Consider the following 27,350-nt stretch of genomic DNA (forward strand, 5'->3'; position numbering starts at 1 on the left):
GCAATGGGTGGTGAAGTTCCCTGTCTGGCCCTCCATCATTGCACAGCTCCCAGCTCCCAGGGTGGTGAGAGGAGAGCTCCCTTCGAGACACTGCAGGATCCCTGGCTCCCAGGGCCTGCCCTACCTGGACTGAAAGTGAAGCCTTTTGTGAGAGTTTATGGCCCCTGGACGCTGGGTGGGAGCATGTGTGCCACAACAGTGAGCAGGGAAATGAGATGCCTATGTCCACGGCCTGCAAATGTACACTTCTTGCTCTTTGTGGTTCTGGTTCTGACTGCATTTCAAAACCAAAGCAAAATAGAAGTGGATTGGACTGCTCTTGCTTCACCACGGCCAGGCCCCCTACAGACATACAGACACCCTTCTGGGGGCTGTCACTGGAACACGTCAAGCAGTGTCCAAAGCCCACCCATCTAGGCCTCCCCTACAGGAAACAGCCCCTATGTGGAAGCCACATCCACAGTCCCTGCGGAGTGAGTTTAAATCTACACCCATTCGGCAGAGTCAATGGCTCTCACAAAATTACTGGTAACACCCGTGGCATTTTCACACATGCCAAGAAACCTGGGGGCCAGATGGTCAGCCAGACCACAAAGCAGAATTCTTTTCCAGTCCCTCATCCTCTCTGAGCCAGTTTTCACTCCTGAAATACCCTGTCCTCCATGAAACCTTGCTGGAATTCTCTGGAAAGGAAGTGACAATTTCCTTCATGCCATTTCCCACTCCCTCAACACCCCTGCCCCCATGGCCACAAACAAAATGGAAACTACCCCAGGAACAGCTGTACCCTCTACTTAAAAACAGCCCCTCCACCAGCTAATAGTATGCTGTGCCAAGTGACCAGTATTTAAGAGATAGTGGGCCAGAGTAAGGGACTCAGTCTGTAGTCATGGATGGAGCAGAATGAACCCATCCAAGGGATTCCAACCCACCTTGGCCCAGTTAGGGCTGGACTAAAGTGTCCTCCTCTGGCAGGTGCCCAGAGAAGCGGCCCTGGCTGCAGCTATTTTGTCAGCTCCTTCTCCTCTACTCCTTTCGTTCCACTAGTGCCCTCCCCCCCACCACCATTTGAGATGAAATCAGGAAGAGGGAGGGAAAAAAATAAAGGTTTTGCAAGCTCTCTTGGTTGGGGTTTCTCTGTGCTTATTTACAAGAAACCCAGTTTCCTTCCTTGCCCTTTGGTCACTGCCCGATTCCAGCATAGGGCTTGTCAGAACTCCAGTGGTGAGGTAGGCCTTGAACTCTTCCCCAGCTGCCCGCTGCCCTCTTTCTTGGCTCAAGTCCTACCCTACCTTCCAAGGCCCTGCCCTGTCCCAGAGGTCAGGGTCACAGGAGATGACAAGCAAAAGATGCTGTCCCTTCTTTCTCTGGAGGTCCCATCGGCCCATCTATGGGGTACACGGCCCAGGTGGGAGGGGTAAGCAAGTCTCCTGGCTGCATCCCAACAAGATGTGTGACCCTGGAAAAGTCAGCCACCTTTCCGAGCTGTGCTCTCCCTCCTCTTTAAAAGTGGGTGAGGGGTGAATGTAATCCAGGCTTAGCAGGCACTCACCAGTGAAGCTCGGGTGAATAAAGATGGCGGTGGGAAAGCACTTTGAAAATTAAAAAGCACTCAACCAGATGATGAGTTTCAGGTGACCACACTGAGAACAAGAGGACCAATCCCCCCTCTCCATAAACCCCCAGAAGTCCCCCATTGGCTCCAGAAAATAGACAGGAGGGGCTGGAGGGTACCAGCTGCTGGCTTGGAAAGGACTGACTCCTCGCCTGAGTTGGGGGCCCTGCGGGGAGGGGCAGACAGCTGCGGTTGGTGGAGGGCTTCAGCTCCCCGTCCTCACCTCCTTCACCCCACCCCAGCCCTTTGGGTTGTGGTTATGTGGCAAGAAGAGCACTACAGAAGCCCCAGTAGGGGAGGGGGGAGGAGGAGCAGGGTGACTGACAAATGGAACCTAATTTCCCCAGCTGCCTTATCTCCTCAGGGCTGGGAAAGCCAAAAGAGCATCTCCTGGAGGTGCCTGCAGTCCACCATCTCCTCCTCTCCAATGCTCCAGGAACCAGGAGGAAGCAGAGTGGCACAAAGTTCTTCTGGGAAGCGAAAAACCAGCCAATGATGGGGAGAACATGCCACAGGAAAGGGGCCAAAGCCAAGTACAGTCTAGGAGAGGGCCCCTAGAAGTCCCTGCAGACTAAGCATGGGCTTCCCCGCTAGAAGATCCAGCTTTGCCTCGTGGTTTAGACAGGCCACTGGACTCCCAAGCCTCACTTTCCTCATCTGTAAAACGGAGAGCAGAATAACAACGTCGTACCTGATCAAGGGGGTCCTTGTGAGGGGCCAGTGAGTTAATGTTGGCAAAAGCTCTCTGTGATGTCCTGAAGGTGGGTTTTTTTTGTTTTTTCTTTTCAATTTCCTGGTCTGATTTGTGTCCTTTTGGCTGTGGCTGCTCATGAAGTATTCAGCATGTCTTTAGATAGATGGAGAGGAATAAAGGGAAATGGAGATGATGGGATAAGACGAAATGAAGGCTGAAAAGAGGGGGGACATAAGCCACAACTATAAAATTTATGGTAGGTTGAGGAAACCAGCTTGGCCATGCTGGGAGAGGAGGGGATTGGTTGGGGAGTCAGGGAAATATGTTGGCCAAGTGGAGAGGGCCTTGATTCAGCAGGCAGTAGAATCTGAACTTACTATGGTAAGCAGCTGGGGATTACTCTAGATTCTTGGGCAAGGGTGGGACAGAAAGCAAGCAGTCCTTGAGGAAGATACGTTTGGTGTGGGCATGTGAATGGATCCGTGTGTAGAGGAGATGGAATGAGACTGGGTGAGGCAGCTGGAACCCAGAAGGTGAATCCTAGATCCACGAAAAAGGAGGGGGTGTGTGTGTGACGACTATGGGGTATACATTAGATTTGTCACCTGTTCTCACTGTAGGAATGTTAAAAGAGATGGAGTAGCTGGGGCAGGAAATAAGGCAAGAAGATGAGTTCTGTTTGGACAATTTAGTTGAGATTATCTCCTCAAACACAGGATTCATCGGGAAAAGGAGGACCTAGAGAGTCATTTAGGTACACTCCCACCCATCATGGCCCCAGGCAATCAATGGCCGAAGGAGCAGGCCTGGCGGGGCACAGCCGATTATCCGGGTAAATAGTGTGGCAGCGACTTACCTGTGCTGAACGAGCAGTGGCTTCGAAAGGCAAGCACCCCATCCCCACCCCCAGGTGGGTAGGCCCTGCTGGCTTTCATTGTTGGGGAGGGGGGGCAGGGAACGGGAACACTGACCAGAAACTAATTAAATTCATTAATGGGTTTTTTAGAAGCTGGGGTAACATGTGACTCCACACCAACAGGATATTAAGGCAGATAACATTTATTGAAAGGACAGTTTTCTTCGTCAAGGCCCCAGCCAGCGCGTGTCCTAGAAACTGAGGCGGATGCACCTCACTCACATCCGGGTTTCCACGAGGTGGGCGGGGCAGCGAGCAGGTTGTGAGCCCCGCCCAGATTCCCCCTTCTCCCGCTGGTTGCCTCCCAGGCCCCTGAAAGTAAAGGGCACAGGGGCAAAGCCACACTCCCGCGTTGCCTATGCAAAGGGGAGGGGGCAAGAAAGGATGAGGTGGAAAGACAGCCTTTCAAGGACCTGGCCAGACAGGGAAAGCAGCTTCACCTCCAGATTTCATCACGAGCTCCTGGGGTTCCTCCTTGCCTCTCATCCCCACTATTGAAAGTGCCTCCTTCAATCAGAATTCCAGGATATCAAATGTAAAAGAGAGCTGAAAGGTCATTGTATCCATCCTCTTATTATCCAACTTCAGAAACCTCTCCAGCTCTCACACATCCTTCCAGATCCAAAGCAAAATGTCACCTCCTGAAAGCCTTACCTTTTTCCTCCCGGCCTCCTATGTTCTCTCCTCCTTCTCATAACACCTTAGCTTGACTTCTCAGACTAAATCAGGGCTCAACAAATGATGACCCACAGGTCAAAGGTGGCACACCGTCTTTTTGTACGCCGGTGAACTAAGAATGGTTTCTCTATTTTTACATGGTTGGAAAAAAAATCAAAAGAAGAACATTTCATGACACAAGAAAATGGTACGAAATTCCAATCAAAGTGCCCATAAATAAAGTTTTATTGGAACACAGCTATGCTCATTCACCTATGTATTGCCTGTGACTGCTTCTGTGCCATGATGGCAGGGTTGAGTAGTTCCAACAGAGACTGTATGGCCCACAAAACCTAAAATATTTACTTTCAGGCCCTTTATGGGAAAAAACTGCTGACTCTTGAACTAAAGGCTTTACTCCCTCACCTCCCTTCAATGTGAATGAATTCATCAAATTCGCTTCTGAGAAGAATGTCACGGAGCACTTGGAAGTGGAGGTGCCTGGAGGGAGATGTGGGCCCCCAAATACAAACTCGGCAGATTTTCATCAGAAAGCAAGCCTTGGTCTAGGGGTTAGGAGACCTGAGTTCTGGCCCTGGCTGTGCCCCTGATTCACGATGTGACCTTGAGCAAGTCACTTCTACTTAGTCAGCCTTGGCTTCCCTATCTGCACAATGAGAGGGTTGGATTAGATAGTCCAAGGCCCTTTCTAGCTCTAGGATTCAGAGCCTGCAATCTGTTGTATTTCCAACTCACAGTTTTGAGCAGGCACAGCCCCAATCACTCACTCTTAGGGCAAGGGCTTACAGAAGGTTCCCCTGCCCGGCTGTGGTTTTCCGCTACCACTGTCAGGCCCCCCTGGCTCCAAACTCACCTGCCCCGCCCCTCCCTAACCTTTCTGGTGACCTGTCTACCCTTTTCTCTGAATTCCACTTCCTGCAAAATGAAAATGGCCGCCTCTGAAAGAACCATCCCCTCAGTGGGCCAGAAGCCTCCCTTTGGGGATGGGGGCAGGAAGAGGGCTCTTACCTCTACCCAACCTCCCAGGGCCCACAGCAGACACACAGTGGAGCAGGAGAGAGGGCCAGCCCTCACTGCACCCCTGCTCTGTCAGAGGAAACAGCCCCTCTGCCACTTCCTGTCCCAGGGGTTTCAGCAGTTTCCCCTTCAGGGCCTGCTGGCCTTCCCAGCCCCGCCCCTGCCCCACACAGGTCCGAGAGTGCAGAGAGGGGAGGGGCCCCTGAGTGGGGAGTAGGGAGGATCCCTCACAGGATGGCTGAAGAGACAGTTGTCTACACCAGGGGACGCTCCAGCAGCTGCTCTCTCAACCTGCTTCAGGCTAGGAGAGAGAGGGAGGGATTACCTGGGAGGGGGACTACAGCAGTCTTGGCAAACTTTCTCCTGCTACCAGATGAGCAGGAATGAGTTTATCACTTTAACTGGTTATCGCTTTGGGGGGGCCGAGCAAGCCTGGCCTTGGGAGGACTGGGGAAAAAAAAAACTGGACTAGAAATGCTGTGGCTGAGAGCAAGGTCCAGTAGGGACCAACCCTGGGTGGCTTTGGATGGAGGGAGGAGTTGAAGCAAGAGGGCCTGGGGACAGCAAGCCAAGGATGGGGGGCAGAGCTTTAATGTGGAGGGGTAGGTAACACTGAGATCAGTGTCACACTCCGATTTTGCAGAGGGCTTGTCCCTAGCACCAATAGACAGAGGCAACAATGGAGAGCAAAGTATTGTCTCACATGCGGGTCAAGGGTAGTGGCATTTTCTGGGTTATGGAATGGGGAACAATCACATTCAGTAGTGGCTGCTGATTTGGTGTGGTGACTTATGCTTGTAAATACCCCCTCCCCTCCACAGCTGCCCTCGCAAGGTAGGGCCCAGGAGGGACCTTGAGGGCAGATGAGCAGCTCTGCAAGACCTTCCCAAGGCAATGGGCCAGAACTGTAGTAGCAGCCCGAGGTCCTGGACCATTGCCCAGTTGCCTGACCTCTTAGAGACAGGTTGAAACTACATGAGGATGATTCTAGAAACCTTGCTGCCTGGGACAGGGGCCTAAAAGTAATCACTTTAGCCACTCCCCCTCCTCTGCATGGTAGTATTCTTCCATGAGTTTCAAGCAATGGCAAGAGAAGCTAAGGGGACCCCTAGAAATGATTGTTCTGGATGGGCCAGCAAAAGTATGGATGGGAAGATGGTCTTGATCCCTCTCTCATCTCTGAGAGGTCAGCCTCTTGCACCTTTGGCCAGAGCCCTGCCCAGCCAGGACTCCTCTCAAGAGAGCTGAGTCCCACTTTTCCCTCTCCTCTTTTCCTCCATGCCCCCAAGGATAAATAGGAACCAGATCCCCCTGGCGCTAGGGCCCCATTGCCCCGAAGGGGAGGGCCTGCACAACCCTGCAAGTCGGAGTAAATGCTATTTCGCAGCTGGTATGAGGGCCGCCAAGGAAGCCCTGGAGACAACATCTGGACGTGCACCTGGGCTCCTGCCAGCCCCTCCCCACATCTGCAGTGCAAACCCAGAGCGAGGGTTTGATTACAAGCCCAACTCCAAGCTGGTGGCACGTGTTTGGAAAGCACATCTAGCCTGGGCGGAGGAGAGGGAAGCACTTGAGATTGTTGCCAGCTCTGGATAAGCGCCTGAGGGGTTGGCACTGACCAGAGCTAGCGCTGTGCCCTGGGCGGCGGGTGTGGCCGCTGCAGCCTCTGCCACGGGCCTGCTGGAGGAGGGGCAGAGGGGTGTGGGTACTTGCTTAAAGGTGCGCAAAATTTTCTTTTGGACTCTCTGATGCTACTTTAAGTTGCTCCCCCTGCTTCTGGGGAAGGGAGTCAAACAGCAAAAATTACAGGGCGACAGAAAGAAGCATAGGGAGGGTGGCAGGGCTTTACATTTACTGGGTGCATGCTTGGGGGTTAGCATTGTGCCAAGCACTTTACATACATTATATTCTTTAATTGGGACAGTAGTAAGTGGCAGAGCTGGGGTTTGAACCCAAATTTATTTCCAAAGATGATACTCTTTGAATTTTGTTTTCCTTACAATCTATGTTAATAATAATTCTGTTTTAATATTTCCATTTTCAAAATGGTAGATGTGAAACTCAAAAGAGATTAAGTAACATGGCCAAGGTCACTCTGCCTGTCAAGAATGGAGGCAGTACTCAAACCCAGGCCTGGCTGTCCTTGATCTCAAAGTCCATGTTTTTCCCATATTGAAGACCATCTACAAGGATCCCTAGATCAGGGCTTGCTCAAGATACCCGACTTGGAAGGCTCAGACCCTCTATGATGCCCCCTCATCCAAAGCTGCCCAGGCCTGTGTCCCATCCTCAGTCTCAACCAAAGCGTTTTGATCACCGAATCCTAACTTCCTGGGCCAAGTCTACCCCCAAAGGGTAACAATCTGAGTTCCTGTGCCCAACTGAGGAGAGGAAGAGGATTGGGGAGTAGAAAGCTTCCAGCTCTGTTGAGGTGGGATGGGAACCCTATGCCTGTTCCTCAGGAGCCCACTGCTTCCAGAGAGTTCCTCCTAATCTGGCCCCAGATCTGGAGTAGCCACGGCACAGTCCCTGCCCCATAAATATACACTTGCTCTTGGCTTACACATCATGTAAGTCTGGTTACCTTGGGGTGTTGGTTCACATGTTTATTCAAGTATTTATGGAAAGCCAGCCCTGAGCACACATGTGCCAGGCCCATGGCCAGGGGCTTGATCCACCTTATTCTTCTCTGTTGTAGGTTCTCTTGGTATCTAAGTTCCCAGTACTCTGGGCTAGCCTATCTGCCTAAACAATAACACCCTATAGCAAATGTTTCTTCAAAACTGAGGCCCAGGGATTGGGGGAAAATAGGGAAAAACTGCTCGTGGGTATAGGGTTTCTTTCTAGGATGATGAAAATGTTCTGGAATTAGATAGTGGTGATGGTTGCACAACTCAGTGAATATACTAAAAATCACTGAAATGTACATTTTTAAATGGGTAAATTGGATGGCTTGTGAATTATATCTCAAAACAGTAACTGAGGCCCAGAGACCCCAGGTCTCCTGACTTGTGACTCCGAAGCTCTTTCCTCCTACCAGCCTCTCTGTAACCCTATGCAAGGATAGCTACTGAGGTCAGAAGTGTGCAAGGCAGGTCCAACCCTATGCATGAGCATTGGGTGGGGGACCCCAAAGCAACAGGCAGTGGAAGTGCTCTAGACCAGGGGCTTTCATTTCAGGTCTGCCATTAACGTTGGCCAAGTCTCCACCGCTCTCTGGATCTCAGTTTCCCCATCTCTAAAGTGCAGGGGATAAGTCTGGGGAGCCCTTGCTGACAGCTCTGCCAGCTCTGCCACTCTGAGGTTCTAATTATAAAGCACTACAAGGCAGACTAGAATTAAATGTCACGTGTGGTTCTTCTCGTGAGAATCAAATTCTCTCGGACAATTCTACTGGGGAGTTCCTCCAAGGAAAGTAACTTGGGTCCTGATTTCCACCCCGCCCCCCAGCAGTGCTGCATGGTGAAGCAACCCCTAATGGAGACCCATAGATCATATCTTTTTGAGATGTCAGGAATCAGGTTCTTGGCCCGGTGCCCAGGCAGCCCCACCTTCAGCTGAACTTGCCTCCATGGTGGAGGGAGTGATGGCTGATAGCCACTGGTCTAGCCCCTGCTGGACAGGATGTTTCCACATCAAGCCCCACTTCCTGCAGCTAGGCTTGGGCTCCGGTCCCTCCCCCTCTCCTGCCATCTGGTCGCCTGCCCTCTGCCCCCTCCCCTTGCTGGGTGTTTACAGGCTCCTTTATCAGACTGGGGAATCTGGGCCTCACCCAGCCGGCCGCCCCACCCCACCCAGCCCAGACAGCCTGCCCAGGGCCCTACCTGCTCTGGTTTCGTCACTACAGGCACCCACAACCTGGAGCCCCTGCTCCCCCCCCCCCGCCCCCCCCACACACTGTGCTCCTGGCAGGCAGGGGGTGTGGATGAAAACTTGTTGCCTGGCACAGGCCCTCAGTGCCTGGGGCCCTGCCTATCAGAGTGAACCCTGAATATTCCTAGCACTTTATCCAACTTGCCTAAACTGCGGAGGGCATGTGTGCTTTGTAAATCGTCATCTTCTCTATCTGCAGGGTACGGGGACAGGAATGAGTGCCCAGGCTGCACAAAGTTAGCCCCTCTATGGCTCTTCCATCCCCAGCTGCCAAGAGATGAAGGCAGCACTAGGCTAGAAGGCTCCGAGAGTACACGCGGGTTTTTTTATTTGTTTGTTTTAATTGGAGAGCACTGTAAATACTCCAAGCTAAAAGTGGGGCTGAATGAGGGGCTGCAGGATGAGTGTGGAGGAGGAGGTGGGGTGGGCAATCCTTGGGCACAACCTTGGCCAACCCCCACCCAGACTTCATAGCCTCACAGGTTCCAAGCTGTCTCCATCCCACCTTGGGATCTGTTCACCCACCCAAAGGCTGGGGTGAGGCCAGAGCTAACCACTGAACAAGTCAAACGACTTTTCCCCAGAATGCTGAGATTTTTCCATCAAGTGGGTATGAACCAAGGAGGGGGACAAGGATAGGGACGGCAGGTAAATGAACATGTTGAGAGTAATAAAATTCCCTCACAGCACTTTGGGCTAAGATCCTGAAAGATCAAGTTCTAACCTGCTGATAGGCAGACACCACAGGGACAGGACCTGCTTGCAAAAACTGACCAAGTCCCAGACTAGGAGTCAAAGCCACAGTACAAACCCGATCATTTCTCCGGGGCTTCCCTTCTGTTCGATGATAAATCATTTTGAACATTTTATATTTAAACAATCACCAATATTTTAGGCCATGGATTGTAAAAGTCACACTTGAGAAACAGCACCACACATCAAAGAAATTTTACCAGACTGTATCCTTCTAGGTCTCTAGGATACAATTCAATCGTTTGGGACACTTGGGTGGGAAAGTTTGGAAAAACTCTGCTAAGGCAATTTGGCCATTAATGGGCTATGTAACCACAGGCACGCCATGTCACATGGCTCTTGCAGCCTCAGGCCTCCCTCCCCGCTGACTGCTGCCCTCGTGCTACCCCGTGGCAGTGAAGGCTCCTCGTTTCTCCCCCTACCAAAACTTTCAGGCAGCCATCCCATCTCCCCAGGATCCTACTGCCCCACCACTCACAAAAATCATAATAAACCGTTTGGTGTGACTGCCTTAATAGCTGATATTGGGTTAATGTGTCACCTCTCTCCTTTATACATTCGCATTTTAAAAGACCACCTGGAGCTACCTGGCTTTAACCTAAGACCTGGCACTGGGGCAAATAGTGGGGCAGACCAGTAGGTAGGTGATCCTGCCTCCTGTCACACCATTAGCCATGGAGCGAGCTGGCCTCACCATCTCCTTTTCATACCTGTTCTCTCTGTTAGGAAGCTATAGGGAGCGGATGTGGAAGCCGTTTGAAGAGCTAAAACCTCCACTTGGTGTAGCAAAAAGCCCAAGTTCCGTCTTGGCCCTGCCTCTGCTAGCTCCTCCTGCAGCTCTGAGGTGGTGCCAACTCCTACTCCAGGGCACACATTTAGATCCACGGCTGTGGCCACACCAGCCATACCCAGCAGAGCCTAAGAGTCCAAACTCATCTGCTTGGTTTCCAAAGGTCCTTCACAGTCTGACTCCACCCTACCTACTCAGCCTAATTTCCCATGATTTCCCAACTCAAGCCTGGGCTTCAAGCCCAGTGGTCTCCTCATGTTCCCCTGAGGGAACATTCCAGGCTCATTCACGGAGTTTCTCAGGCTTGCCATGCCCTTGCTGCTTCTTTCTGGCTAATCAAATAGTGCCCATCCAGCATGGTCCCAATCAAGCTTCCCAATCCCATTATTGATCACTATAGTCCACACCTATTGCCCCCTTCTCTAAACTCCCATAACTCTTAAATTCTACCACAAATTCCAAATGCTCTTTAATTATTTCATGTGTATGTATTGTTTCCCCAACAAGCAGTAAAATCCATGGGAGCAAAGCCTATTTCATCTTCTCCTGACTCTAACATGGGTCTGGAAATTTGTGAATTAAGTCCATGTAAATTCCCAACATGAGTGAAAGCTCTAGAAAAGAGATCCTGATAGATCTTAGGGCTATGATCTATGGATGGGAGTGGGGATAGATTGGGGGGGGGGGGGCAAAAGTCTCTGGGGCTCAAACATGACTTCTTCTCTTGCCCCAAGCCTCTGTTAGGGGCAACACATACTGGCTAGAATCATTTATTCCAAGCAGAATCAAGAAGGCACTTGATGATCAGGTCATTATCAAAGCATTCTCTCTTGGTACAAAATTACAGTGCTTGCACCCTGGGAATATTGGGTGCTGATCTGATCACTGGACTCTCAGGAAAGACTTCATGATGCTGGATGAGGTCTAGAGAATTGAAATGATTCAAGAAAATTGGGTGTAAAGATAACTATATGAGGAGAAACATATTTTTGAGGCCATTTGTTGTCTAGCAGACAAGGCTGAAAAAGGATATGATTGGCATCTATAAAATCAGGCATGGAGCAGATAATCATGGACCCATTCACCAAAAATAGGTTATAAATTAAGGACAAGTAATAAATAATAAAATACAAATGCATAGTAAAATTAAGAACTCTTTAGCCTAAGGATATCAGTGAAAAAATAAGCATCTTCTAAAATGAGAGTAACACACTAGGGTCAACCATGATTACAAGATAAAACTACAAAAGCAAGTCCAAATGTATCTGTTATAACAATTAATATAAATTGGATAAGTTCAAGTATTAAAAGAAAATGGAATTGACAATCTGACTCTAAAATTCATATAGATTTGCAAAGGTCCTAAAATACCCAAAAACACCTTTGAAAAATAACCAAGTTGGGAGACTTACACTAATTGATTTCAGGAATTATCCGATATTCAACACAATATGATATTGGTGTAAAGATTGACAAATATATCAATGAAGCAGAATTTACAGTCTAGAAGTAAGTCCACATACATAAGGACAACTGATTTTTTACCAAAAAAGCAAAGGAATTACAGTCGACCAACACTAGCCTTTTCAACAAATGGTGCTGGAACAATTGAATATCCATCTGTAAACAAAACGAAGAAGAATTTGGATCCATACCTCTCACAGTATACAAGAACTAACTCAAAATGGGTCATAGACATAAATGTAAAGCCTAAAAGTACAAAGCTTCTAGAAGAAAACATAGGAGAAAATATTTGCGACCCAGGGCTACATGAAGAGCTCTTAGATATAACACCAAAAGTATAGAAAAATTGATAAATTGGACTTCAGCAAAATTTAAAACTTCTTTCCTTCAAGAGACACTGTAAAATGAAAGAAAAAAGAATGAAAAGACAAGCCACAGGCTAGGAGAAAATCTTTGCAAAGCCTGTATCTGATGAGGGTCTTGTATCCAGAATATACCAAGAACTCTCAAAACTCTACTACAAGAAAACAAACAAATTGATTTTTAAGTGGGCAAAAGATTTGAACAGACACTTCAAAAAAGATATGAGTGGCAACTAAGCATATGAAAAGATGTTCAATTTCATCAGTCATTAGGGAAATGCAAATTAAAACCACAAAGAGACACCAAAGTACACCTATTTGAATGGATAAAATTAAAAAGACTGAATATACTCAGCTGTTGATGAGGATGTGGAACTCTCACACACTGCAGGTGGGAATGTAAAATGGTATAACCACTTTGGAAAACAGTTTTGCAGTTTCTTAAACAGTTAAACATACAACTACTGTATGACCCAGCCATTCCATTTCTAGGTATTTAACCAAGAGAAAAGGAAACAGCTATCTGTAGAAAGATTTATACGCAAATGTTTGTAGCAGCCTTGTTTGTAATAGCCAAAAACTGGGGAAAAAACACCTAATGTCCATCAACTGATGAATGGATAAACAATGTGTTATATCCATACTATGGAATGCTACTTAGCAAGAGACAGGGATGAATCTTAAAAAAAAAGTATGCTGAATGAAAGAAGCCAGACCAAAAAAAGGACTTACTATATGATTACATTTATATAAAACTCTAGAAAATGCAAGTTAATCTATAGTGATAGAAAACAGATCAGTGGTTGCCTCAAGATGAAAGGGAGGGATTACAAAGAGGAAACTTGGAGGTGATGGATCTATTCACTATCTGATTGTTGTGATGGTTTCACAGGTATAAATGTATTCAAATATTATCAAATTGTATGCTTTAAATATGTGCAGTTTACTGTATGTCCTTTATACCTCAATAAAGCCATTCAAAAAAAGAAAGAAAAAGGCAAAAGTAAAAGTAAAAGTAACAGTAACAAAGCAGCAAATACTATGTAAGTTTACTGTGTAATATTACTATGTAAGAACAATAAAGCACTTTCTATGTCCTGGGCATTTTTCTAAGTGCTTTACACATAGTGATCCTCAGAACAACCCTCTGAGATCCTAAAAAACATCAAGCCCAATGTTATTCTGCCTGTAAGAGACACACCTAAAAAGTATGACGAAAGAAGCCAGAACACCCATGCTCTCCTAAAAAACACATTCCTCAGTGCCACCAGTATGAGAGACAAATTTTGAACCTTGGGGCTTACTGAGGGAGCTGATTCTAATGGGCTTGTGTTGTTTGCTCTTTTGCTCCCTCCCATTGCCAACTTTATCATCCCCCCTTGCCTAGACTGTTCCTATAGCATACCCAGTAAGCTGTCTTTCCTCTTTTGAAGGGCCATCTGCCCTTTCCCCCCCCAAGAAGCCTTCCCCAGTTAAACTGAGGAAGGAAAAGAATGCTCTTTCTCTAGACAAGCCATCACACCCATTCAATCTACAAACATTAAGTGCCATAGGCTCATTGGCATGTCAGTTCCGGTCTGCTATGGGGCTAAGTGCATGCCCCAGAATTGCGTTGAGACCCTTCAGAGCAGGGGGCGGGACTGTTGTGTTTTTGTTTTTTTTCTTTTTTTTTAGGATCAGCATGGTGCCGAGAAAATGGTCACCTAATGAGACAGGTGTTTTTTTTGCATGGATTCAAGCAGCAGTGCTGAACTAGCCTCTCTTATCCTCAGGGGGCATTGTGGGTAAAAGACAGATTATCTCCTAAATCGATGTCTAAGTTCCTCCTTGTTATCAGGTCATCGGGAATTTGGGGAGGTTAAGAATAATTGCCCACTCTCCCATCCCCCAAGGCCTAGCAGTTCTAACCTGCCGGGAATGCTCTGCTCAGGGGTGGTCCAGTTTATCCTGGGCTGCCTGGGTGGCCACAGACTCCTCAAGCAAACACAATCCATTCAATAGCTGATGGAACCTCTAAGTTACTTTCTGGGGAGAGGGGCCCTTTGGAATGAGAATGGCTTCTGTCCTCCTGGGGAGCTCCTCTGGGCAAAGGAAGTGCCCCAGCCCCAATCCAAGGTCTCTGGGCATTGGCCCAGAACAGACTCATCATCTATTTCTAGCAAAAGGAGGGAGAAAGTGATCAGTGGTTAGCCAGTCAGCTCCCAGAATTCTACCCTCGGTAGGGTAATAATAATATTGAATGGACAAATGCTAAATAGTTCCAAGGGGTGGAATGGTGGGCCTTTTCTCAAAGGGCCTCACTCTTATTTCTGCAGAGAATGATACTCAAGAGGAAAATAGTGAAGAGATAAAGATGATAATGTTAATAGAAATATTAAAGATCTGAATTTCATTTTTCACCACAGCACAGCCTGCCACTCAGAAAGACTTTATATATTACACACACACACCTCCCCCCTACCCCACACCCCCTCCTCATCCTGTGCAATGGCAGAGTTAACAAAAAGTTAGCAGAAAAACCTGGAAAATCTCCCCCTCAGTTTCAGGAATGGGTGTGGTGTGTCCTGCCAGCACTGCCCGAGAAATGGTTGATCCCTGGAACCTGGCAAAGTCAAGTGTGTGCGAAGGGGAAATGACCACAACAATAATAACCACAGGAATTACAACTGTTAATGCTTATTGCAGGGTTGCCATGTGCCAGGCATTACACTGAGTGCTTTACATGCCTTATCTCATTTAATCCTCACTTCAACCCTGTGAGGTGGGCACTGAGACTCAGAGAGGTTAAGTAACTAGCCTACAGTCACAAAGCCAGTAAGTGGTAGATCTGGGATATGAACTCAGGGAACCTGTGCTTCTTGGGAAGGCTACTGGGTCATATCAGAAGAGAAAAGGAAGCTCCGGGAAGGGCTGGCAAATTGAGAGGCAGGAGGTGCCAGCACTGGGACAAGAAAATGGTCCATCAAGCAAGATGCTTAACCTCCTGTTAGCCTCTCTGACAAATGTCCCAGCGCTTTCCCTTGCAGACTCTCTTGCACAAAACACCCTCCCCGGCTACCTGACCCTCCTCCCCATCCTGGGCACAGGCTGTGGTCTCTCTACCAAGAAACTCACCTTTCCCAGACAAGAAGTTGTGGCACTCTGGTTTGTGCCTGCAGTGTTAAACGTGCTGGGGAGAAGACAGGACAAGAGGGCAGTGAGAGAGAAGAGATGATGAGTGGTGCATGCGTGTATATGTGTGTGTGCAATTAAACCCAACAGCCATGCCCCCCTCTACACCCAGTCATGTTCTATTCACCATGGGAGACACAAAAGCAACAGAACAAATATATGGCTAGTCCTTGCCCTTGCACGGGTGGTCTAGGCAGGAATATGTGGGACTCTCTAGACCCTTAAGTTCCCAGCTGGCCGATGAGGGAACAATTACGAAAAGCCTTGTCCTCCGCCTGAACCTCTGGGCTTCTAGAGAAATCCCAGAACCCTGGGGAAAGGTGGGATCTGGCCAGCCCGTGCCTGCCTTGAACACCTGTGGCGTGTCAGTTTCCTTGTCTTCCAGTGTCCCCTGCATCTCTCCCCTATTCTCTCCCCCAGGGTTGTGTGTATGTGTGTGGGGGATGGGGAGGGGTGTTTCAAAGTGAATCCCCTCAGCCTGGGTGGCAGGGAAGCCTGGCCACCCTTTGTGTCTTATCAATACACGCCGGTCTCACTGTCTGGGCCAGCCACTTTGTATCTCCTGGAGTGGAGTTCAGGGTTTGCACCGAGCCACCCCCACTCACTGACCGGGTCTTTTATGTGGCATGCATTTGCCAAACAATTACCCAGGTTTCTAAGGTCAGTCTGTAACCAGGGAATAGAGAGAAAGGAGTCTTTTCTCCCTTTTCTGCTTACCAAATCTCTCCGTGTGGCCCCCACCCTCCTTTCAAGGTCTAGCTCAAGCCCTGAGTCCCTCACAAAGCCTTCCCTCCCTCCTCCAGCTGCCCCTGACCTCGGAGTCCTGGCAGCCTCTGTCCCCTGCTCCAAGGAGCACAATTAGCACCTGACCAGCCGCTGGCCTGGCTGCCTGGCCTTGCCTTTGATTGTTCCAGTGGCTTAGTCATCTCTCTCCCACCACCTCCTTCTCTGGGCTCCCCCATAGAGCCTAGCACAGGTTGAGCACACAGTAGGTGTTAACATTTATTGTCTGTTGAATTGCAACTCAGCAGCCCCTATGAGGTTAGAAAACCTCATAAGTCCCCTGACCAGCAGTTCCTTGGCAACCAGTGCTGGGGGCCAAGCTACAGGGCATTTAGTGGCGCATCTGCTATTACACCACACGAGGTTCAGCGGCCAGAGATTTTCAGGCAGGTTGGTGTTGATGAGAAAAGCCCCTGACCCCTAGGAAAGCGCCCAGGGCTTCTGGGTACCTCGGATGAGTTTCCTTTCTCCCCTGCGGGACTAGTTTTCAGTCTTAGAACCACAAAAGGAATAAATTGGCAGTGAAGCCAGAAACGTCTTTGCAGCTTAGAAATCCTGGCGAGAGAACCAAGCCCAGGTGGGGACAGGCCCAAGGCTGGGGGGAGAAGGCTGCCCAAGGACCCTTCCAGCTCAATGCGGAAACCCTGGTGGGAGGCAAGGGGCATGGCAGGCTTGGGCCTGCCACTTCAGGGGGCTAGAGGGGCATTTGGGAGTGGCGCTAAGTGATGCCATCCTGCCCTGGAACCCAACAAACCACACTACAGAATGCTTGCTACCTGCTTGCTCTCTTTTTCCTCTTTCTCCCAAATCCCAGCGCAAGCTTTTGCCCAGAGGAGTTGTCCAGACCAGAACCCAGCAGGAGTCTCCTGGCTAGGAGAAGCTGCCAAGTCCGGGGTGCCCGGCTCCCTGTACTGGCCTGGCCTTTAGAGCCTGGCTTTGCATTATGGTTATTTATCTGCTCTCCTTGACCTCTCCCACATCTCCCACCCCCACCCCTGCCCACACAAGAAGGTACACACAGTCCTGGGAGGCAGGTGGTCTTCATCTCCATATTTTCCTCACTCTCATCTCACCAATGTCCAGTCCTAGGACCGGCTCTTGGTAAATGTGTGCTGAATTGAATGGAACCGGAGTCATAGGCACCATATAAGACAATATCGTAATGCTTGCTGCTGCTTACTATGTGCCACATGCTGTCCTAATAAGCAGCTTATATGAATTAATGTGTTTGATCCTCGCCATAACCTTATGAGGTAGGTCTCGTTGGGCAGAGGAAGAAAATGAGGCATACAATTGACTGGGATAACAAAGCTAGAAACATAACTGAGTTCTAAGGGTTGGAGGCAAAGTTGGAGGGCCAGGGCCAAACTTAGGAGCAGAGGTTTCCCCAAAGAAAGCAATTCCCTCCGCCTGCTTCTGGCTGGGCCGCTTGGCGACAAAAGTCCTGGATTTTGCAGGCGAGGGGCATTTGGGACATCCCATCAATCAGACCTGTGAATGACAGGTCACAGCACCCTCGTGTTTAGATCCCTATATAGAGGAGACAGAAGTCACTGTGCCACCCCTTAAAGCTAGGCAGGGGGAGGGTGGATTTGGGGCCCCCAGCTTGCCCAGGGGTGGGCGCCAGTTCCTGAGCAACCACCGAGCAAACACAGTGCAGCAGTGGGAGGAATGCCAGACATAGTTGCAAACAAGCCACTCCTTCGGTTCACAGCCTGGGTGAGTGTGGCAACGTGGAGCCTGCTCCATGCCCCTCACCCCAAAACAAGACATCCCAGGCTTTGAACTCAGCCCCAGAGACAACCACATGCAAGGTAGCCTCTTCCCCACACTGGCTGGCATAGGAAATTCTCCCTGATAATCTTCACTTAAAGATAGCTCCCGCTAGGCTGTTTCTGCACTAGGTCCTCTGAATTAATGGTTGAGAAAGTGCTTTATAACTGGTAAAACCCTGCGAGGAAGGATTTGCATTCTTGCTGGGCATACGGGTTCCCTGGGCATTTGCAGTGCCAGGATGTCCTGTCTCCCCCAAGGGAGAGAGCTAGAGCTGTTCCCTTCACCCCCTCCCCAAACTGGCACTCAGGCTAGGGGTCAGCTTGCAGAGGTTGAGTCCCCCGATGGGCGTGCCCTCCAGCTGTTGGGGCCCAGCAGTGGTGGCTCAGGCCCTCGGGGTGGTGACCTCACTTCCGCTCCTACCTCCCCACCTCCCCAGTACCCCTCCCATTTGAGGCCCCACCAGGCCAAAATAGAGAAGTCCAAGGTTAACTGTTCCTCCCCACTTTAAGAGCTAATTAAAATGATTAGCCACAACGAACTGTCAAACATTAACCAGAAGAAGCTGCAGGACCAGACAGGCCTCTATCTCGGGCAAAGGGATGAGGGGCGGGAATCAAATGGCCATCAAATCCCTCGGCTTGGGTGTGGTGGGGGACAAGGGTGGGGGGCAGCCAGAGAACCTCGCTGAGCCGAGGTGCCAAGGGGTCAGGAGGTGACTCGGGTCGGGAAGGCCACGTCCCGGCATAGAGGGAAGGGCGGCAGGGTTAGGGTGCGGTGGAGGGGCCAGGAATTCATAGAACGGCTACCTCCTCAAAAGCCCCCGAAAGCAAGGCGCTGACGGCCGACGACCCCGCGCTATGCAGCTGCAGAGTCCCCTTGGCGGCAGCAAAGGAGGCGGGAGAACCCGGGAGAGCGGGAACTCGGGAGCGGGAAGGCTGGCGGCTGGCTCACACGGAAACTCCGGCCCCTGCCAAAGAGGTCTCTATTTTGGCGATTCAATTATCCAAGTCATAGGTTTGGGCTTGTTTTAACCCCAAAGCGCCTGACCTCTGAAGCCCTAAGGCTCCGCCTGCCCGGCCCAGCCTCCCACCCTCGGGCACCGAGCTTCTGGGGGCCCGTGTCACCATCCGCCCTGTTACCGAGCCCGGGCTGCCCCGGGCGCCGAAAAACTGATCCCCCACCCTCAACTCCAGAAATCGATTCCACTTCTAACCCCGGGTTCCCCAACACACACGCTGTGGGGCGAAGCAAAGAGCCGAACTCAACACGCCGCGTCTCTCCCACCCTTTCGCCGGCCCCTAACCCCTACGCTTTGGGGCCCCCGGCGTCCTCGGTCCCGCCCTCAGACAAACTTTTCGAGGTCTCTGAAGTCACGAAGAACCCGCGCCATCGACGTACCTGGGGGCCGGGTGGCTTACGGGCCAGGCTCGGTCGCCGCGGTCCCCTCCCCGCTCCAGCGGCCGAATCGCCGGTCCCCAGCCCGGCCAGCTCGCCTTCTCCCTCTGGAAGCCGGGCTGGGCAAGTGGCGCCGGGACCTCGGCGCCGGCGAAAGGAGAAGTGGAAGTTGAGCGCGGCGCCGGGTCGGTCCCTGCGGCCGCCGCCGGGGCCGCCGTCCCCCTCCCTCCTTCCCTCCCTCCCTCCTCTCCTCCCTGCCCGCCTGCCCCCGCGGCCCCGCGCCCGTGACTCACCTCGGCGCCGGGGCAGGCTGGTCCGGGCGGGCGAGGCGCAGGGCTCTCCCACACGTCGCGCCGCCAAAGGCAAGTTGGAGGGCGAGATGCAAATACCAGGTGAGACGGCGGCGCCCCGGATAAAACACGGGGGGCGGGGTGGAGAGCTGGAGGAGCCGGGTCGACGCGGCGGAGGGCCAGGCCAAGAGGGGGCAGTGGGGCGGCGGGGCGCCCGGGGAGGGGGGCGCGAGCCGGCGGAGCCCTGCACCGAAACGACCGATCGAAAGGGGAAATTGCACCAGAGAAACACACGTCCCCGCAGGCGGCGGCTGGGGCGGGCGCGAAGGAGGCAGGGCGGGAGGGAGGGAAGAGCCGGAGGGAGGGACCGACGGGAGGGACCGCGGGCGGGCAGGGTGGGGGAGGGAGCGAGGGAGGGACGAGGCATCTTGGTGGAAACAGCGCCCCTCCACACCCGGCCCGCCGCGGTCGCCAGCAAGGCAGGGAGAGCCGTGCCAGGGGCCCGCGAGGCCTCTTCTTCCCCTTACGGCTGGTCGCCGCGGGGGTGACGGCGAGAACAGGGCTCCCTTAGAGTCCACGTCGCGCGCCCCTGCCCTGGCCAAAGTCCCCCACTGGGCTCGCACTTGGCGAACCCCGGGGCTCTCAGCTACCTGTCCCGGTCCTCCGCAGCCGGAAGCCCCCACACAATGCCCCGGAGAGAAATACCCTCCCGGGGGACTCTGGCAGGCTATGTCCAGCCCCCTCGACCCGTGCACTACGCTCGCCTGACGTCTTTGGCCGGTGCCCTGCACTCCAGATTATTGAGCGCCTGCTGTGTGCGGACCTAGCGCGAATATGGGCAGGGCAGGGCGGTAGGTGAGGCCAGGAGATGCCCAGAGGATACAATTCGAGAGCAATATGCCAAACACTGCTGAATCCCAGCCAAATATATTGTGCGGTTGGGGCGACTGGAGAGGTTCGGGGACTTCCTAGGGAAGTCGGGCCTAGAGCTCCTGGCGGGGTGAGGTTGGGGGGAAGGGTCTGGGAGGATGTGACTCGGCCAGCGCAGGGGAGGGGCTGGGGGTAGAGGGGCTCGGGGGGAGGGGCTGGCGGGCAGCAGGTGCAAAGGCTTCCCTTCTCCAGTCCAAAGCTAGGCTGCCCTACATGAGGTCGCACTTGAACCTCAGTCTCCCATTCCATCTCCCTCTTCCTGCCCCCTCCTCTGACCTGTTTCAGCATCCATACCAGTCTCCCACCTGGTCCCATGGCTGGGAGGCTCTGGGAGGGATTCTGCTGGGAATTCACTCCTTATGGCTCTACATGGTTTGGGGGCAGGGCCCAGCCAGGCCTCAGCCCTGACATCTTCTTGGCAGAAAACTGCAAAGCTGAAGGGGCCCCAGGGGAGGAGGGCCCACTGAGGCGTGGGGATGGCCAAATGGCCTGAGGTTCAGGGACCTTCTCAGTCACCAGCGTCTGCATTTCACCAGCCTTGAGAAAGGATGCTTTCCCCCCGACACACACACACACACACACACACACACACACACACACACACACACATACACACACACACACACACACACACAGAGGACTGGAGGACAGGAGTGGTGTTGGATGATGGCAGGGAAGGCAGCCACAGATTCCAGGTTTCTAGGGAAACACCTAGTGGCTGGACTGGGACACTAGCCCCTGAGATCTCCCTGCTATCCATAGCCAAGTCCCAGAAACAAGTTCCCAGAGCAGGTTTCCACTTCTTTTTCTTTTATAAATGGGCACTCATTCCCCTAGGGGATTCTGGATCCTGGAGACCTACAGTTCTCTGCTGGCCTCTTGCCCACAAGGCTCACCTTTGAAAACTGTGGCAGGTCCTAGAATCCCTAAGCACCTTTTACACTGACCTTGAAACTCACTAATGGTCACACACACACACACTGTCCCATTTTGCTAAGAGTTCAGTTGTCTTTAACTTCAGACAGACCTGGATTCATATTCCAGCTGCACTATTTACAAGCTGTGTGACTTTGGGCAAGGCACTTAAACTCTCTGGGCCACGCTTTCCTCATCTTTAAATTGGAGAGAACAAGAGCCCACCTCACAAGGTTGTGGGGAGGACTGATAGAGACAACCTGTGTCTATGGCAGTGCCTGCCACCTGGTAAGCCCTCAATAAATGTTAGCTATCTTCAGGATCATCTTCAGCGTCATTTCTCTTTTCTCAACCCATCTCTCTGGAGAAAGTCTGACTGAGCCAGGGCAGAAGCTGCTGATGGCTAATGGCGGATCCCTTCTACGGAGAGCACGAGGAGAGGTCTTTCAGTTGGGAAGGGCAGGGAGAAAGATCAGCACGGGGACAGCCAGCTCATGGTGACTGGCCCTCATGCCTGCCAGTGACCTGCAGCCCATGGCTCATGGGAATCCCATAAGTTCCCACCTTCTGCAGCCAGAGCTGACCGGAAGCCCCATGATGCGAGAGTTGAAGCCAAAGCAAACCCCACCCACCGCGATGAAAAAAAAAAACCCTCTGCAACTTCGCCTTGGGGAGCCATGGGCCAACCTTATGACCTTCCTGACTCCCTGGCTCCAGGTCAGCTGGGCTGCCTTTCCCAGATGGCCTCGCTGCTTCCCAGTCGGCCGGGTCCTTTCCCACCTGGCTCCCTGCTCTTCCAATTACCCATTGGGTGAGCCCCAGCCAGGCGGGGCCAGCCAGGCTGAGATCACCACTCTCCTGACCACAGCCATGCTGTCTCTGCCAATGGCTCATTCCCTGACTTGGCAGAATTCCCCTTCTCGGGTTGCCCGCGGATGCCCAGGCTGTGCCATCCAGCCGTGCACTCTCAGCCTCTCTCCTTCCAGTCCCATTTCTTCCCCACACTCCAACCCCAACTCAACTTCCTCAGTTCTCAGAACCTGGCTCCTGCCTGGAGTGGAGGGGCCCCCCTGGCTGCCCACAGCTGCCATAGGGTCACCTTGCCACATCTGCACTCAACTTGCCCTTCCACCTTGGCAATTTTCTGACCTCCTCTTTGTCCCCTTTTACAAGTAGTGCCTGCTAGCCCATGTTCTTCTGCAAATCACCCTGGGTTCTTAGGGGACAAGGTGGTCAGTTGCTTCCCTGTTTCACTTAAAATCACTTGGCCTTGACAAATTGTTTTCAAACCTGGGACCAGAACAAAACACTGTAATACCACAGCTTCTGTGGACATGGCCCTTATTCTCCGCCACAGACACACACCAGAAAAGTTGCCTATCGATCAAACTTTTGGAAAGAGAAGCATATTCAAAAGCTGGGAGAAGCTATGGTTTGAAAGGAATGCTCCCTACCTGGAAAAGCTGAGAAGCCCCCAATAATCCTTTCCATAAAGCCAGTAATCACCCCTTTGTTAAAGTGCTTGATTAACTCCAGATTCTATCTCTTGGGTTTCTGTGGCCAGGCCCTAGATATCCAAATGGCCGAAAGAAATACTTTTAAGTCCCAGGTTGGAACCTGTCAGCATAAGGAATGCTTGTTCTAAAAAAGGTTGCTGAGTAGCTACAAAATAGAATTCCTTGGGACAACTTATACCACCTGGGATGATGGTCTGTTGCCTTGGCACCTATTGAGGGTAGGGGTGTGCTCAGGCTAAAACACAGGAACTGCAGGTGAGAATCTGACTGGTGTACTTCCTTGGCTGGGGAGCATGCCTGGCTTGGGGCCCTGGGAAAGCTACTTGATTCCCCTCCTCAGTTTACTATTATTAAAATGGAGAGATATATGTTTATTTCCCTTTTTTGCTTCTAGGCATCATGACAGCCCCTACAAAATTTTCAGAGGAGCCTCAGGCTTCAGTGGGTTTCACTTCTTGACAAACAGGACAGCAGCTCAGGGGGTGCTGCATGGAGGAGCAGGATGGGCTGGACCTAGGTGGTGCTGTTGGCCCTGAGCGGACAGTCAACATGGTCAACCCTGGGTGTGGTGGCTGCTGGGAGGTGCTGCCCCACCACATACACAGCCAGGAAGTGGGCCTGGTGTTGGGGAAACAGAGATTCAGTGCCCTTTGGGTTGGCGGGACCAATGTGCATGTACATGTGCGTGCGTGTGTGTGTGTGCGTGTGTGTGTAGGGAAGGGGGACCCAAAGCTATGGTTCATTTGGAAAAAAAATAAGGAAGAAGTGGCTTCCAGCAGAGTTCAGGAAATGAAGGCAAACACCTGGGAGTCTCTGGGCTCGGCCTAGAAAAGTCTGTGGGACTAGGGCAGAAGGGCGACCATCAGAGGCAGCAAAGCATGCAGGGTTTTCAGGCCACTATCTAGAAGAGCCAGAGGGAACCTCTCAGCACCTGACATCTGCTAGCCCCACACCTGTCTTGTGTTGTGAGGGGTGGCCTTGCTATGCCCTGTGATCCCACGGGGATTCCCAATGATGCCCCAAAGCCACCTCCCCACGTGGCAAACAGGAAAAACAAGTGAGCACAAGGAGGCCTTAGTCCAAGGAGCTATTGCTAGAGGGCAAGGACAGGGGGGCAGGGAAGGTGCAGGGATGGGGGCCAGTGGGGGGAGGCAGAGGGACCAGCAGTCTGGTTAGCCTGTCTCTTTGACCTCTGATGTGACCACAAAGTGAAGTTGGGGATGCCCTGGCCTTGGTCAGTTGCCCAGCAGCCCAGTGCAGGTGAACCAGAATGCCAACACATGGCAGCCTTGTTGGAGAGGGGCACCAAGTAATTGCTTGAGTATGTTGGGTGACAGGGCACACAAGCAGCCATCAAGCCTGAGTTCCCTCCTAAGATGGGCCCCAGTTGCATCACATGTGGCTCCATATATTATATAATGACAATGGTGCCCCCTGGAGTTGTGCAAGGAGGTGTCATTATAGAGGAAGGGTGCTCGAATAGGAGGAGAGATTAAGAAGGGCTCAGATTGTGACACCATGGTGGAGGGCGCCAGGTCTGATCCCAGTTACCCCAGACTGGGGCTGGGGGTGAGTAGGGTGAGTCTATGAGGGGATTCATTGAGCCTTCAATTTCACCCCTTTCATATTCTGCCAAGAGGATGTACCAGGAGGTAGGTGATTCTACTCTTTCAGGGTCACCCTCATCCCACAGGGAAGCGAGGATGAACCTGAGACATTTGCTAGGCAGAGGCATAGCAGACGCCCAGTGGGAACGCAGCCACCCTAGAGTTTCCCCACCCTGCCCCTCACACGTCAGGGTTCAAAGGTTGCTGTTGTTATTGTTGTTTAATCCAGAAAAATGCAACTTTTAATGTCCATAAAGGTGCAGTATGAGTCATTTCATAGAATGTCTAGGCCCCTTTGCTGGCAACAAACAAACTTTCCAGCCCTCTTTTGAGGAAGCCATCCAACTCGGCTGCTGCTTCTGGTTTGTGTGTTTGAGAGTGTGTGAGTGTGTGTGTGGGTCTGTGTGTGGGATGGGTATCTGTAGGCCCTTGCCTGCCTATGTGTGCATCTGTCTGTGTGGGTCTCACACATGTGACTGAGGGTGTAACCGTGGGCCGTGTTTGTGTGTGTGTGTGCGTGTGCGCACACGCGCGAGTCTTAGATGTGTCGAGTCCGCTGAGCTAGTCCTAGTGTTTTCTGCATGTTTTGGCAGATCTTGGAAAGGCAATACTGGAATTCCTCATCACAGTCATTCTTGCCTTTGCCACAGGTCTTGTAGCACCTATCATGTTGGTTGCAGCACTTTGTCAGAGAAGGGATGCCAATGTTAAGGTGAACACCAAACAACAGAGAGCCACGTCCATTCGGTGGGGAGGTGTGCCAGCTTGAATGTATTATGTCCCCCAAAACGCCATTATCGTTGATGTAATCTTGTGTGGGCAGATGTATCAGTGTTGATTAGATTGTAATTATTTGAGTGTTTCCATGGAGATGTGCCCCACCCAACTGTGGGTGATGACTCTGATTGGATAATTTCCATGGAGGTATTGGCCTGTCCATTCAGGGTGGGCCTGAATTAAATTACTGGAGCACTATATAAGATCAGACAGAAGGAGCAGCCTAGAGAGGAACATCCTGGGAGAAAGCCATTTTGAACCCAGAACTCTGGAGCAGATGCCAGCGATGTGCCTTCCCAGCTAACAGAGGTTTTCTGGACACCATTGGTCATCCTCCAGTGAAGGTACCCGATTGTTGATGCATTACCTTGGACACTTTATGGCCTTAAGACTGTAACTGTGTAAGCAAATAACCCCCCCTTATAAAAGCCAATCCATTTCTGGTGTTTTGCATTCTGGCAGCATTAGCAAACTAGAACAGGAGGGTTTATAACCATAACATGTGAAAGGCTTAGATCTGCCACTGCACTTGTACTGGCAGAGCCTTTCCTCACCTCCAAGATGTCCAAGGCAGTGTTCAGGAACATGTCTAGCTTGTGAAAGCCATTCCAGATGGTCTTAAGGGTGGCCCTCAAGTCCATGGTCTGGGCCTCCCTCTGGCATCTGAAAGCTGCCACCAAGAGGAGGAGCAGGAGGGCAAGTGCAGGCTGTGGAAGCACAGCCGTCGGTGCAGCATGGGCTTCACTGGGTCCCAATGGGCCCCGGAGCTACGGCAGTGGATGAGCCTCCACAGAGCCCCTGGGGCACCCTAGGCAGCAGTGTGAGCCCCAGGCAAGAGGCAGCTACCCACTTCATCACATTGTCTTCTTAATATCCTTTACCTCTACTGTCAATTTAGTGGGCTGAGCCCTTGAGCTGAGGGCTTTCCCTTGTGAGGCTAGTTGCTGCAAGGGAGAGGCTAAGCCTACTTATAATAGTGCCTAGGAATCATCCCCCCCCCCAGAGAGTCTCTGTGTTGCTGAGATGTGGCCCCTTCTCTCTCTAAGCCCACTCAGCAGGTGAACTCACTATCCTCCCCCACTACGTGGGACATGACATCCAGGGGTGTGAATTCCCCTGGAAAGGTGGGAAGTGACTCCTGGGGATGAGCCTGGTCCCAGTATCATGGGATTGAGAACATCTTCTTGACCAAAAGGGGGAAGTGGAATGAAACAAAATAAAGTTTCAGTGTCTGAGAGATTTCAAATGGAGTTGAGAGGTCACTCTGGTGGGTATTCTTATGCACAATATAGATACCACTTATTAGTTTTTAGTGTGGAATAGCTAGAGGGAAATACCTGAAGCTGTCGAACTGCAACTCAGTGACCTTGATTCTTTTTTTTTTTTTTATTAAATTCAGTTTTATTGAAATACATTCACACACCATACAATCATCCATGGTATACAATCCACTGTCCACAGTATGATAACATAGTTATGCGTTCATCACCACAATCTATCTCTGAACATTTTCCTTACATCAGAAAGAACCAGAACAAGAATAAAAAATAAAAGTGAAAAAAGAACACCCAAATCATCCCCCCATCCCACCCCATTTGTCCTTTAGTTTTCATCCCCATTTTTCTACTCATCCATACACTAGATAAAGGGGGTGTGATCCACAAGGTCTTCACAATCACACTGTCACCCCTTGTAATCTACATTATTATATAATTGTCTTCAGGAGTCCAGACTGCTGGGTTGGAGTTTGGTAGTTTCAGGTATTTACTTCTAGCTATTCCAATACATTAAAACCTAAGAGGTGTTATCTATATAGTGCATAAGAATGTCCACCAGAGCAACCTCTCGACTCCATTTGAAATCTCTCAGCCACTGAAACTATTTCGTCTCATTTTGCATCCCCCTTTTGGTCAAGAAGATACTCTCAGTCCCACAATGCCGGGTCCACATTCATCCCCGGGAGTCATATTCTGCATTGCCAGGGAGATTTACAACCCTGGGAGTCGGGTCCCACGTAGGGGGGAGGG

General features: G+C 51.2%; 1 protein-coding gene across 5 annotated transcripts in view; it reads right to left on the reverse strand.

Annotated features, from left to right (window-relative positions):
- Positions 1-19,868, reverse strand: part of ELF4 (E74 like ETS transcription factor 4) — a 34,734-nt gene extending 14,866 nt beyond the window's left edge. The window contains exons 1-2 of one of the 5 annotated variants that reach the window (XM_037821410.1): positions 19,581-19,868; positions 19,291-19,427 (exon numbers count right to left, since the gene is read on the reverse strand). The gene's annotated coding sequence lies outside the window, so the exon portion shown is untranslated. Of the gene's footprint in view, positions 1-2,306; positions 2,443-18,698; positions 19,109-19,290; positions 19,488-19,580 lie in introns of those variants that run through there. The other 4 variants (XM_037821414.1, XM_037821411.1, XM_037821412.1 and 1 more) reach the window with 4 other exon arrangements.
- Positions 19,869-27,350: the final 7,482 nt, after the last annotated feature.

This window comes from Choloepus didactylus, chromosome X (genome assembly GCF_015220235.1).
Source record: "Choloepus didactylus isolate mChoDid1 chromosome X, mChoDid1.pri, whole genome shotgun sequence".
NCBI lineage: Eukaryota > Metazoa > Chordata > Mammalia > Pilosa > Megalonychidae > Choloepus > Choloepus didactylus.